The sequence below is a fragment of the Chiloscyllium punctatum genome, chromosome 23 (assembly GCF_047496795.1).
Source record: "Chiloscyllium punctatum isolate Juve2018m chromosome 23, sChiPun1.3, whole genome shotgun sequence".
In the NCBI taxonomy this organism is placed as follows: Eukaryota; Metazoa; Chordata; class Chondrichthyes; order Orectolobiformes; family Hemiscylliidae; genus Chiloscyllium; species Chiloscyllium punctatum.
This window is the reverse complement of record NC_092761.1, coordinates 27443212-27458226: the sequence shown is the minus strand read 5'-3', so window position 1 is coordinate 27458226 and position 15015 is coordinate 27443212. Positions and strand designations below refer to the sequence as shown.

Genomic DNA, 15015 nt, shown 5'->3' with positions numbered 1-15015 from the left:
ACTACTGAGATAAGGCACGTTTTCGGCATTGAAGCAAGTTACAGCGATGGATATGGTAGTCTGGAATGCAGTATATTTCAAATCGATGGAGGGACTATCAGGAAGTGAGGAGGTTACAGGGACAGGAACTGTTATAGGAGTTACAAATTATTGAAGACACTGGTCCACGAGACATTGTATATGTACTGTTGGGGAACACAGAGCAGAAAGATCCCAGGCAGCATTCCCACACACTGATGAGAAACCTGCTTTCCCTTCTGTCACACTGATGATCGCGAAGACATCACAGGTCTGGATTGATACTTGTGACACTCCCGATGCTATCTCAATGCAACAAAACTTACAGTAGGGCTGGTGATTGACCTGGGGTGTGTCTGTACTGTGCTCCCCCTCCAGAACTGTATCTAAGTGATGTCTTGTTAGCCGATGTTTGGAGCCCTCTCATTGCTCTCTGCTCTGTTCACTGTGAGTGATCTTACCTCACTGCAGGATTTACTGAAGATTCCAGATTTCCCTGCCCTTTGTCTGTCTGGCTGACCGACCACCTTCAGTGTGGTGATGGACGAGACATCCTGTAATTGGGAAGTCTATTGAGTCAGGAACCTCCTGATTCCCTGCAGGAGACAGAGAAATAAACAGGATGGGAAATTAGACTGATGTAGTGAGGATTTCACATGGAGAATGGCAGTAATTCCCACAGAGATCTGGAAAATTCCAGTCTCCATTCTTGGCCTGTGCTGGTGTTTCTCTGTGGAGTGGAGAACTCTGTTGGTTCAGGATCTGGAGCAGCTGTAAGAGCGGGAGACACTGATAGAGGCATGAATTGGACCACTACAATGAGGAATACCACATGGAGAGATACTGAGTGATATCACCAGAGTGCAGGAAGGTATCAGGATCAAACAATCATGAAATAGAAACAGGTTTGTCTCCAGGATGCACTGGTATCAGTGTTCAGGGATGTGATAGCCTAGTGGTGTTATTGTTAGAGCATGTATCCACAACCTCAGCTAATGTTCGTGGGAGGAAGGTTTGAACACCACCAACTGAAATGGTGGAATTTGAAATAGATTATTTTAAAAATAGTAATTGTCAATCCATCAATACCATTACTGATGTTCAATAAATCCAAAAACTTCGCCTTTCAAGAAAGACATCTGCCCTTCCTCATGTGGTCTGCACGACATCCCCACAGCAAAGTGTTTGCCTCTCAATAACCCTCTGAAATGGTCGAGCAAGTTACTCAGCTCAGGGGCAGCTAGGGCTGGGCAAGAAAGTTTGGTCAGCCAGTGACACCCATAACCCATACTTGATATTTTTTAAAAATCCATTCCGATGGTCCCACTGGAGCTGTGCTGGGGCCAGTGTCCTGGCCAATCATGTCGGTTAGTTTATGGACAGGTTTTTAAACTGACAGAGAAGATGCAGGGACAGGATTCAGGTGAAATGAGCTGTCCCAATCCAAAGAGAAAAGGTGACGCATCAGAACAGCATGGGAATGTGGCCGGAGAGAAGCAGAAAGGAACAGGATGGGACAGAGTTTAACTAAAACTATATATCAGCGAATCGATTTGTGCCAGGAAATTGTGGGAAAGAGTAAGTTATCTTTTTTTTTGAATGGACAAAGTCTCTTCAATAAGGTGGATGGATTTGTGACACAGAGGTGAAAGAGATTTCAACACCAGAGACATGTGGTTACAGTGCGAACTAAAGGTGGAAATAAATACTCAATATTTCACAAGCGTGCAGAAACTCAGGCAAAATGGGCAAAGCCAACAATAATGGATAACAAAGGCATTACAGAGAAAGCATTTGGTCTCAGATCATGAAGTAGAGTCAGTCTGAATGTAAATTCTGGCTATTACTTGCCAAGGACACAAGGAGCAGAAGAGATTTAGTCACCTAACAGCATTTCACTGCTCATCATTGCATTAAACAGGAACTCATTGGAACTTTTAATAAAGGTATTATGATAATTTAGTGAAACTTCAATATTCATATAAGCTTGACAATCATACTGACAAGAGTGATATTATAGAATTTTATTTCAGTGTTTCTTTGAATAACAAATTGTGCAACTGGCAAGGGACATAACTATCTCAGAGCGATCGTTGCGTGATGAAACTTAGTGAATGAGTAGTGTCACCTGGAGAGATCCTCAGGGAAATTGTGATAAAGTGCAGTTTAAAGAAATATAAAGTTTTAAAGTGAATCACAGAAAGGACAAGGTACAACTAGAAACAAAAACAGCCAATTACATGAGGTTGAGAGGAGAACTGACCAAGGTAAACAGGCGAAACATACTGAAACATGTGTCTGTCAATGAACAGAGGAAAACATTTGAAGGAACAGTGTAAAATATTCAACAAAAGGACATTCCATTGAAACAGACAAAACCTCAGCAAGAAATTCCCTCCCATCCCTCATTAAGGACAAAATGGATCATATTAGATTATGAGGCTTAGAAGATCACTACAAAGTACTTAAAATCCTGAAATGAGAGAGTTTAACCAGTAAGTATTAGAGGGATTGCGAAGGGTCTGCTCGCAGGAAGAAGGCAGTGGGAAGGGGAATCATTGTCAGCGATATGAACAGGGAGAGGTGACGGTGCTGGAGGTGGTGAGAGTGTTACAGAGAGTGGTCAGGGCCTGAAGGGTATTACAAAGCCAGTACGAATTGCTGCAGCTGGAGGGGTTTGCAGAGGTAGGGAGGGACATCTGCATTTTTATTTATTCATGCATGGGATGTGGGGGTCACTGATTGGACCAGTATTCTTTGCCCCCACTGCTAATTGCCCAGAGGGCAGATCAGAGTCAGTTATATTGCTGTGGGTCTGGTGTCACGTGGAGGCTAGACCAAGTTAGAATGTCAGATGTCCTTCACTAAAGGAGGTAAGTGAACCGGGTGAGTTCTTCCAACTGATCAACAATGCTTTTATGGTGGCCTCACCAATGTCTTGTTCAGACAACATGAACTGTGTACCTGAAGGGTGAGGGTGTTATCCACAGTGATGTGGATGTTCTCAGGCTACAGCCTGAAGGTTGAAGTTGGGACTGAATTTCAAAGAGTTATTTCAATCGATAAGGCAGACAAGAGCAGAGCAGGCAATGAGGGAAAACCGATCAATTAAACTGCACTTACTTTGATGTAAAAGGCCTGACAGATAAGGCAGATGAGTGCATGGCATAGGATGGGAACATGGGACTGAAATATCACAGGTATTACAGAACAACAGCTGAGGGAGGGACAGGACCGGCAGCTCAATGTTCCAGGGACAGATGCTGCAGGAAGGACAGAACAGGAAGCAAAAGTGGAGGGAGAGTGGAGTTCTTAATTAGTGAAAAAAAATCACTGCAGCACTTAGAGAGGATATGCCTGGGGATCGCCCAGTGAAATTCTCTTAGTGGAACTGAGAAAAAAGAATGAGTCATCACTTTGATATGACTGTATTACAGGCCCCCAATAGTCAACGGGAAATAGAGCAGTAAATATATCAGGAGATCTCAGATATCTAACAATAATAGAGATTTAATGGTTGGAGATTTTAACTTTCCATACCCAGACTGGGACTGCCATAATGTATACAGCTTGGATGGGAGGAATTCATTCAATATGTTCAAGAAAACTGTCTCAGTCAATATGGAAATGGCCTGACTGCAGAAAGGGATAAAACCCGACCTCCCCTTCGGAAACAAAAGTAGGGAAAGGGACTGAAGTGTTTGTAGGGGAGCACTTTGGCAAAATCACCATACTTCTATTCGTTTGAACATAAATGTCATGTCAGAACTTACTGTGGAGAAACTCCAGGGAAGTCAGGGAAATAAACAGTGATGTCTTCACAAGACACCCCATTGGCGAACAGGAGGTGCTGAAGGTTTTAAATCGCATAAAAAGTAGACAACTCTCTCGGAAGTAATCAGGTGGATACCATGGCATTCTGGGGGGGGGGGGGGGGGGGGGAAGGGGGTGGGAGGGAAGAGTTAGGGAAGAAATTGCGGGGTACCTTAGAGAGATATTTCTATCAAATACAGCTACAGGTAATGAGCTGGGAGTGTGGAGAGTGACTAATGCTGTGCCAGTATTTAAGAAAGGCTGCGAGGGAAAGCCAGGGACCTAAAGACCAATTAGCTTGGTGTAAGTTGTGCGAATGTTGTTGGAAGCGATTCTGCGGGACAGCAGTTACATGCATTTGGAAAGGCAATGATTGATTATGGATCGTCAGCACAGCTTTGTGCTTACAAGATAGTGTCTCACAAAGTTGAGTGAGTTTGTCGAAGAGGTGATTAAGAAGATAGACGAAGACAGAGCAGTAGACATTGTCTATCCTGACTTCAGCAAGGCCTTTGACAGGGTTTATCGTGGTGCACTGGTTAGTAAGGGTAGATCACATGGGATCAGGGAGAGCGAGACAAACGGACACAAAATGGGTTTGACAGTAGGAGAGGTTTGTTGTGTGGACTGGAGGCTCTGACCAGCGGTGTGCCATAAGGATTGGTGCTGGGGCCACATGTGCATTATTGACATAAACGAGAATATAGGAATCATTGTTATTAAGCTAAATAAGTGTTACAGTGGGGAGTGAAGACAGTTATCGAAGAGGCTCTTGATCAACTGGACAAGTGGGTCAAGGAATGAAAGATGGATTTTAATTAATGGATTTTGTTAAGACAAAACAGCGATGACTAACACTGTTAATGGTAGGGCCCTGTTCAATGCTGTCGAACAGACAGTGAGACCAAGGGGTGCAGTGACATTGTTCCTTGTAAGCGGTGTCACGGGTGGACAGGGTAGTGAAAGTGGATGAGGCACACTTGCCATCATGGGTCAGAGCATTGAATACCTGAGTTGGTCCATCATGATACGGCTGGACAAGACATTGCTGGGTCCCCAGTTGGAGTATTGTGTCGAATTCTGATCATCCCGATTTAGGAAGCATTTTCTGAAATTGTACACGGAGCAAAGATTGACGAAGATATTATTGATACTGAAGGGTTTGACTTCCAAGGACAGGGTGGATAAGCTGGAAAGCACAACAGTGGGAATGAGATAGCTTTGGCAGATAAAGTTAAGGAGAATGCAAGGAAATTCTACAGCATACAAGTACAAAAAAGCAACTAGAGAGACAATAAGGCCCCTCAGGTATGGAACCACAGGAGATGGGCAAGACCCTAATAAATATATCATGTCAGAACATACTGTGGTCAAAGACTAGGAAACAAAGGGAGAGAAACAGTGATGTCTTGTAAAGAGTCCCCATTACAGGAGAGGTGGTGTTGGATGTCTAAGAACTCAAATGTAGAAAAAGCCCTAAGGTCCTGAACAACTGTATCCCAGAACATTGTAGCAAAGTAGTGGCAGGGACACGAGCAGAAATATTTATATCATTGTCCTGCGTATTTCCATTTGGCATAGGTGGCTAGGGGGTGACCTTATAAAGCTTTATAAACCATGAGGGGTACAGGTAACGTGAATCGTGAAGGTCTCTATCCCAGGGTAGGGGAGTCCATAACTAGAGGGCAGAAATATGAGGTGGGAGAGGGAAGACTTAAAAGGGATCAAAGAAGGACATTTTTCACAGAGAGCATGGTGCACATATTGAATAAGTTGCCAGGGGAAGTGATGGAGAGAAGCACAATGACAACATGGAAAAGACATTTTAGGTAGATACATGGAGAGGAGAAGGCTTGAAGGGATATGAGCCAATTGCAGGGAAACGTGACCCGTTCAGGAACCATCTTCAGCATCGACTAGTTGGATCAAAGTAAAGGTTCTGTTTCTGTTCTGCATGACTCTGTCATTGGAGGGGGAGACTACAGAGATAAGGCACACTGTAGACACTGAAGCAAATTACAGTAATAGGGATGATAGTCTGGAATGCAATACATTTCAAATCTGTGGAGGGACTATAGGGAAGAGAGGAGGTTACAGAGACAGGAACTGTTACAGGAGTTAAAAATTATTGGAGACATCGGTCTTCACCATGCCATAGATACAGTGTTGGAGAGGGAAATACAGAACAGAAAGATCCCAGGTAGCATTCCCACTCTCTCTTGGGAAGCCTGCTTTCCCCTCTGTTGTACTGATGCTCACTGAGACAGCATAGGCCTGGATTGATAACTGTGATACCCCGATGCTGTCTCTGTACAACAAAACTTACAGCAGGGGTGGTGATTGAGACTGAGGTGTGTCTGTACTCTGCTCCCCCTCCAGCACTGTATCTATGTCATGTCTTGTTAGCCGATATATGGAGCCCTCTCATTGCTCTCTGCTCTGTGCACTGTGAGTGATCTTACCTCACTGCAGGATTTATTGAAGGCTCCAGATCTCCCTGCCCTTTGTCTCTCTGGCAGACCAACCATCTTCAATGTGATGATGGACGAGACACCCAGCAGCTGTGAAGTCTATTGAGTCAGGACCTTCCTGAGCACCTACAGGAGACAGACAAATAGACAGAATGGGAATTTATACTGATGTAGTGAGAGTTACACATGGAGAATGGTCCTGAGTAAAACAGAGATCTGTAAAATCCCAGATTCCGTCCCTGGCCTGTGCTGCTGCATCTCTCTGGGGTGGAGAATTCTGCTGATTCAGGATCTGGAGTGGCTGTAAGAGCGAGGGGCATTGACAGATGCAGCAATTAGCCCCACACAGTGAGGGATACCATATGGGGAGATACTCAGTGATATCACCAGAGTGCTGGAAGGTATCAGGCTCAAACAATCATGTCAGAAGGTTTTAGAATCAAACAATTGTGTAGGAAGAAGGGGTTCTGCTTCATGATGGAAAAACTGGTCAGGAATGAGCAACCAGTGAGCAGGTGAAGTGATGGACTAGTGGCATTATTGCTAGAGCATGTATCCAAAACCTCAGCTAATGTTCACGGGAGACAAGTTTGAATCACACCATCAGAAATGGGGGAATTTGAAATCAATAAATTTAAAGATAATAATTAATAATCCATAAATAACTATGAGACAATTGCCAATGAACAAAAAATCCAAACACTTGTCATTTCGAGAAGGACATCTGCTATTCTCACGTGGTCTGCACGACATACCCACAGCAAAGCGATTGCCTCTTAATTCCCTCTAAAATGGCCAAGCAAGTTACTCAGCTCAAGGGCAACTAGGACTGGGCAAGAGAGGCTGGTCAGCCAGAGACACTAAAATCCCACGAGTTAATAAAAGCAATCCCGTTACACTGGGCCCCACTGGAACCATGATGGGACCAGTGTCCGGGCCAATCATGTCAGTAGGTTTATGGACAGGGCTGTAAACTGACAGAGAGGATGCAGGGAAAGGGTTCAGGTGAAAGGAACTTTCCAAATCCAAATAGAAAAGGTGAAGCATCCGAACAGCATGGGAATGTGACTGAAGACAAGCAGAAAGGAACAGGAAAGTTTAGTTAAAACTGTACATCAGTGAATCGGGTTGTGACAGGAAATTGTGAGAAAGAGTAAATTATGATTTGTTTGGAATGGACAAAGTCTCTGCAATAAGGTAGATGGATTTGTGACACAGAGATAAAAGAGATTTAGACAGCAATGAGACTTGGTTACAGGGCGAACAAAAGGTGGATCATAAATATTCGATGGTTCACAACCTTGCGGAAACCCAGGCAAAATGGGTAACACTAACGATAATGGATACCAAAGGCATTACGGAGAAAGCATTTGGCATCAGATCATGAAGTGGAGTAAGTTTGAATGTAAATTCTGGCTACAACTTGCAAAGGACACAAGCAGCAGAACAGTTTTAGCCACCGAACAGCATTTCATTGTTCATCACTGCAATAAACAGGAATCAATTAGAATTTTTAATAAAAGCATTGTGATAACTTTGGGAAACATCAATATTCCCAAAATCTAGGACATCCACACAGACAAGAGTGATATTGGAAGAGGAGTTCAGAGAATTTTCTTTCAGTGTTTCTTTGAATAACACATTGTGCAACTGACTAGGGACGTAACTATTTCAGAGCGACTGTTGTGTGATGTAACTTAGTGAATGAGGAATGTCACCTGGAGAGATCCTCTGGGAAATTGTGAGAAAGTGCAGTTTAAAGAAATATAAAGTTTTAAAGTGAATCACAGAAAGGACCAGCTACAACTAGAAACAAAAATAGTCAATTATATGAGTTTGAGAGGAGAACTGACCAAGGTGAACACGCTAAACAGATTGAAACATGTGTCTGTAAATGGACAGTGGAAAACATTTAAAGGAACAGTATAAAACACTCAACAAAAGGACATTCCATTGAAACAGTAAAAACCTCAGCAAGAAATCCCCACTGGTCCCTCACTCAGGACAAAAGGGATCATACTTGATTATGAGGCTGAGAAGATCACCACAAAATACTTAAATCCTGAAGTGAGAGAGAGTTTTAGGAGTAAATGTTAAATGGATTGCAAAGGGTCTGCTCGCAGGAGGAGGGCTGTGGGAAGGGGAATCATTGTCAGGGTTTAATGACACAATGGGAACAGGGAGAGGTGAAGGGGCTGGAGGTGGTGAGAGTGATACAGAGAGTGGTCAGGGCCTGAACGGTGTTACAAAGCCAGTACGGATTGCTGCATCTGCAGGGGTTTGCAGAGATAGGGAGGGACATATGTATTTTTATTTATTCATTCATGGGATGTGGGTGTCACTGCCTGAACAATATTTTTTGACCCCACTGCTAATTATCCAGAGCGCAGCTCAGATTCAGCCATATTGCTGTGGATCCGGAGTCACATGTCGACCAGACCAGGTTAGAATGTCAGATGTCCTTTACTAAATGAGGCAAGTGAACCACGTGTGTTCTTCATAATGAACAACAATGTTTTTATGATAGCCCCACCAATGTCTTTCCTACTCTCAATGCTCTCCTAATGAAGATAACCGTCCCAAACTCCTGCTTCATCAGCCTGTCTCCCTGGGGTCTCTGACTGACAACACTAACCAGGGCCCGAACATTAACTGTACAAGTCCCACCCTGGTTTGTTTCACCAAAATGAAACACTTCACATTTATCTAATTAAAATTCATCTGCTATTCTTCAGCTCACTATCCCAGCAGTACTGTTAATTTTGTTGTATCATATAATCTTCTCCACTAACCACTTTACTACCAGTGTCAGTGTCACCCAAGAAGCTTAGTTACCAGGAAACCAATAGTCCCATCCAAACCATTTGTCCAAATGACAAACAAGAGTGGACCCACTTCACCGCTGGTCACATGTCTCCGGTCAGAAGAAAAATGTCTCCCATCACTCTCTGTCTCCTACCATCAAGTAGTCTTTGTATCCAGTTGACTAGCTCCTCCTGAATGCCATATCCTTTTACACTGATCTGAGCTTATTACCCACTTTACCACACAGAACGTAGAACACAGAACAGTGCAGGACAAGACCCTTCGGCCATGATGCTATGACAACTTTTTATCCGACTGTAAGATCAAACTAATCTACATACCCTTCATTTTACTACTACCCATGTGTCTGTCCAAGGGTCTATTAAATGTCCCGGATGTATCTAATTTTACTACCACCATTGGCAGTCCATCCAACCACCTACCATTCTCTATCCTCTTATCCATCCTCCAATCACCTTAAAATTATGCCGCCTTGTAATAGCCATTTATTCCACAGGAGGAAAAGTCTCTGACTATTCACTCTCTCTGTGTGATTCTCATCATCATGTTCACCTCTATCAAGTCACCCCGCCCCCTTCTTCACTCCAATGAGAAAAGCCTTAGCTCCCTGAAACATTCTCCATAAGAAATGCCCTCCTTTCCAGGCAGCATCCTGGTAAATCTCCTATGTACGCTCTCTAAAACTTGCACATCCTTGCTGTAAAAATGGGACCAGAACTGAACACAATATTCCAAGTGTGGTCTCAACAGGTCACTATAAAGATGCAGTAAAACCTCACGGCTCTTAAAATCAATCCCCTTGTTAAGAAAAGCCAACACAACATATGCCTTTTTAACAACCCTACCAACGTGCGTGGCAACTTGAGGGATCTATGGGCATGGACCCCATGATCTCTCTGTTCCTCCGCACTGCCAAGTATTCTGCCTTTCACCCTGTATTCTGTATTCAAGGTCGGCATTCCAGAATGAATCACTTCACACTTTTCCAGATTGAACTCCATCTGCCACTTCCAGCCCAGCTCTGCGTCCTGTCAATGTTCCATTGCAACCTCCAACAGGCCTCCACATTCCCCATCACTCAAGCAACCTTCGCATGAATGGCAAACTTACTAACCCACTCTCCAACATCCACATCTAAGTCATTTACAAAAATCAAAAAGAGCAGGGTCCCGGAGCTGATTGATACAGAACCCCACTGGTCACTGAGCTCCAGGCTCAATACTCTCCGACTGCTGCCATACTCTGTCTTCTCTGGGCCATCCGATCCTCTATGCAGACAGACAGATTTCCCTGTATCCCAATCATCCTTCTTTTCTGAATGAACCATCAAAGTATTCTGTCATATCCTCAAAGAATTCAAAAAGGTTTGTGAGGCATGACGTACCCCTCATAGTCATGCTGACTGTCTCTAATTTAACTATGGTTTTCCAAGTAGTCATAAATCCTGTCTTTAGAGTCCTCGCCAATAATCTGCACACCACAGACATAAGACTAAATCGGTAATTCCCAGAATTCTACCTCCGTAATATGGTCCAGACGCTACAAATCTTCCCTCCTCTGCCATGTTCCCCGGAAGGGCACTGGAGGGTGGTGGGGGTTACAGAGATAGGGAGGGATATCAGAGCACGAGGATTGTGCAGACATTAGGAAGTTTCAGTAATTGTGAGGTTTCATGGTGATGAAGGCATTTGAGGAGGGAGGGAGGGAGGATTGTAGGGAAATGAGAGGTTTCACAGTTTAGGTGCTTTGTTAGGACTGCAAGTGGTTACAGATTTGGGGAGGGTGTAAGCACTGGTGGATATTACAGAAACATGTGGTTTTGGTTGCAATGCAGGAAGAGGATTCAGGAAGCTGGAGAATATGGGGTCTGAACGAGGTTACACAAATGGGAAGAGTTGTCAGGAGTGGAGGTGTTTACAGAGACAGCAATGGTCTGATCTGGAGCAGAGGACCCAGACTGGGAGGGATATGGGGACTGGAGGTGGTTTCACAGGGAAGGAGGACCATAGACCCACAGGAGGTTACAGAAATGTGGAGAGCTGTCGGGCTGACAGAGGTTCATAGAGATGGGAATGTTGGGAGGGATAGAGAAGTTTACAGGGAAAAGGATGTTTGTAGGACAGGGCTGGATCACAGACAGGGACTGTTTTAAGGAACTGAGCAGATTACAGAGATAAAGATGTTTGTATCGACTGGAAGAACAAACAGAGATATGCAGGGTGATCGTGACTGAAGATGTTTATAGACATAGGAAGGCTTAGGTTCTGGGGGTTATGGAGGCTGTGGAATCTGGATTTCTTTTCAGAGACTGCGATAACAATTTTGGTCAGAAACAGTTTCACAGATAAGGGAGCATAGCACAAACAGGAGGAAGTTGTAGAGGAGGGTGACGTTTAAACAGATAGTGGTGTAAGATCTGGACAAGATTATGGAGATGGGTAGATGGTGGAGACACAGGAGGAGCTTACATTGACATGGGGGTGAGAGTGACAGGAGGGTGTTAAATAGATAGTAGGTTTTATAGGGACTGGATTGGGAGAGGCACAGGCATAGAGTGAGTTCAACAGATCATGATTCCTGCAGAGACCTGAGAGTATTACACTGATAGGGATGGTGGTCGGGTCTCCACAGACTGTTGGTGTTTAGGGACTGGAAGAGATTTGGTCGATAGGGAGGGATGTAAGAGCTGCAGGAGCTTATGGAGAGTGGAAGAGTTGGAGCAGTTTGCAGAGGTATGTTTCTCTGATCGGAGTAGGTTATAGATATGGAGGGTTGTGTGGTCTGAGTAAGTCAAAAAGAGGAGAGTTTTCACTTCTGGAAGGGGTTACACTGACAGGGACAGTTGAAGAGACTGAAGCAAAAATGAATGGAGAAGGTTACACAGATAGGGAGGTGAGTAGGGACTGAAGGTGAATACTCAGACATGGAGGGTTGCATTATTAGACGGAGCTGAGAGGGATAGGGACTGGTGTAGGGATTTACAAAGATAGGGAAGGTTGTGTTTCTGGAGAAGGTTATAATGATACAGACAGTGTTAGGGAGTGTTTAGTCGACTACAGAGGAGCTCAGAGAGAATGTATTATGGGGAGTGGAGGAGATTACAGACACAGAGATGGCTGTCAGTTTGAAAAGACCTTCTACAGATCCTCAGTGCTGTAAGGCTGGAGGGAGATTATAACAGTGAGTGTTGCCAAGACTTAATTACTTCACTGATATAGAGCAGGTCTCAGCATGTAACTGTCAAAGGGAAGTTGAGACAGTCCAGATGAGTTTTCAGAGATACAAATGTTTCTGGGAGTTTCAAGGGGAACAATGTTTGGGAGTGCTGTACCAAATGGTAATAGTTATAGGGAGGGTTCTAAAAGCAGGAAGAGATGTCAGACATATCGATCTTTGTAAGGACTGGAGAAGGTTACATAGGCAAGGAGTGTTTTAGAGTCTGGAGGAGATTACAGTGTTAAGGAGAATATTGGGGATAAGGCAAGGTGTAAGAGATGGGGATGGTTGACAGGGCTGGACAATAACCTGAATAGAATCGCCATCGTGTGCAACCACGCCATTCGGCCCAACCAGTCCATTCCAAAACTCTGAAGAGCATCCTACCCAGACCCACCCCTCTACCTATACATTAAACCCTGCATTTCTCGTGGTGAACTTACTTAAACCACACATTCCTGAATACCACAGTCAATTTATGATGGCCGATTCACTGATGGTGCAAATTTTGGACACACACACACACACACACACACAGAGCAAGGGAGCGACACGCAAACACACAGAGTGAGGGAGATACCCGCAGACACACAGTAAGGGAAGGACACACACACACACGCACACGCACACACACACAGTGAGGGGGATACACGGAAACACATAGCGAGGGAAGGACATGCAAACACACACAGTGAGGGGATACACGCAGATACACAGCGAGGAAGGGACACACATGCAAATCGAGTGAAGGACACATACTCACACACACACAGCAAGGAAGGTACACACACACACACACACACACACACAGCGAGGGAGGGACACGTGCACACACTGAGGGAGGGACACGCACAGACATGCAGCTAAGGGACACACACACACACACGCACTCACATACACAGTGAGGGAGGGACAAGCTGAGACACGCACTGAGGGAGGGGACATGCACATACACACCGTGGGAGGGACACGCACACATACAGTGAGGGAGCGAGACGCAAATACACAGCAAGGGAGGGACACGCACACACACACCGTGAGGGGGAAGGCATGTGCACACAAATTGAGAGGGGGCACACACACGCAAAGCGAGGGAGGGACACGCAAACAGACACACAGTGAGGGGAATACAGACACACATACTGTGAGGGACGGGAACACACAAACACAGTGAGGGAGGGATGCGCACATACACACAGCAAGGGAGGGACACACACACAGTGTGGGAGTGACACGCATACACACACGCGCAGCGAGGGAAGGACACTCACATACACTGTAAAAGGGTCACACATACTCACAGCAAGAGGGGACACGTACACACAGCGAGAGAGGGGCACGCACACACATAGCTAGGGAGGGACATGGACACACACACACACACACACACACACACACACACAGTGAGGGAAGGACACTCACATACACTGCAAGAGGGACACACATACTCACAGCAAGAGGGGAACACGTACACACAGCAAGGGAAGAACACGCACATGCCCAAGCACACAAACACAGATACACAGCGAGCGAGGGGCATGCACACACACAGCCAGTAAGGGACATGGACAGACAGACACACACACACACACACGCACACACAGCGAGGGAGGGACACACACACACATCCTCAGCAAGAGGGACACACACACACACACACAGAGCAAGGGGGTAACTCACACATACACAACGAGGGAAGAACACGCACATACATACAGCAAGGGAGGGACACGCACACACACAGACAGCGAGGATGAGAACACACACACACACACAGCGAGGGAGACACACACACACACACACACACACACACAGAGCAAGAGAGGGACACGCGCACCCACAGCGAGGGAGAGCCACGCACAGCAAGAGGGACACACACACACACACACACACAGAGCAAAGGGGGGAAACTCACACATACACAGTGAGGGAGGGCCATGCACAGCAAGAGGGGCACACACACACACAGAGCGAGGGAGGGACACACACACACACATACACACGCACACACACAGAGCCAGGGAGGGACATGCATACACAGCGAGGGAGGGACACACACACACACACACACACAGCGAGGGGGGAGACACATGCTCACACAACGAGGGAGGGCCAAGCACACACACGCACAGCAAGTGGGACACATACACACATACACACACACACTGAGGAGGGACACACAGACACACACACACACACACACACACACACACACACACACACAGAAAGGGAGGGACACGCACACACACAGACAGCGAGGATGAGAACACACACACACACACAGCGAGGGAGACACACACACACACACACACACACACACACACACACACACACACAGAGAGCAAGAGAGGGACACGCGCACCCACAGCGAGGGAGAGCCACGCACAGCAAGAGGGACACACACACACACACACACACACACACACACACACAGAGCAAAGGGGGGAAACTCACACATACACAGTGAGGGAGGGCCATGCACAGCAAGAGGGGCACACACACACACAGAGCGAGGGAGGGACACACACACACACATACACACGCACACACACAGAGCCAGGGAGGGACATGCATACACAGCGAGGGAGGGACACACACACACACACACACACAGCGAGGGGGGAGACACATGCTCACACAACGAGGGAGGGCCAAGCACACACACGCACAG

At 45.7% G+C, this 15015-nt stretch overlaps 1 protein-coding gene across 3 annotated transcripts in view; it reads right to left on the bottom strand.

The window, feature by feature from the left end:
• Positions 1–15015, bottom strand: part of LOC140493970 (uncharacterized) — a 38654-nt gene that overhangs the window by 15507 nt on the left and 8132 nt on the right. The window contains exons 1-3 of one of the 3 annotated variants that reach the window (XM_072592910.1): positions 12788–12892; positions 6294–6428; positions 480–614 (exon numbers count right to left, since the gene is read on the bottom strand). The gene's annotated coding sequence lies outside the window, so the exon portion shown is untranslated. Of the gene's footprint in view, positions 1–479; positions 615–6293; positions 6429–12787; positions 12893–15015 lie in introns of those variants that run through there. The other 2 variants (XM_072592911.1, XM_072592912.1) reach the window with 2 other exon arrangements.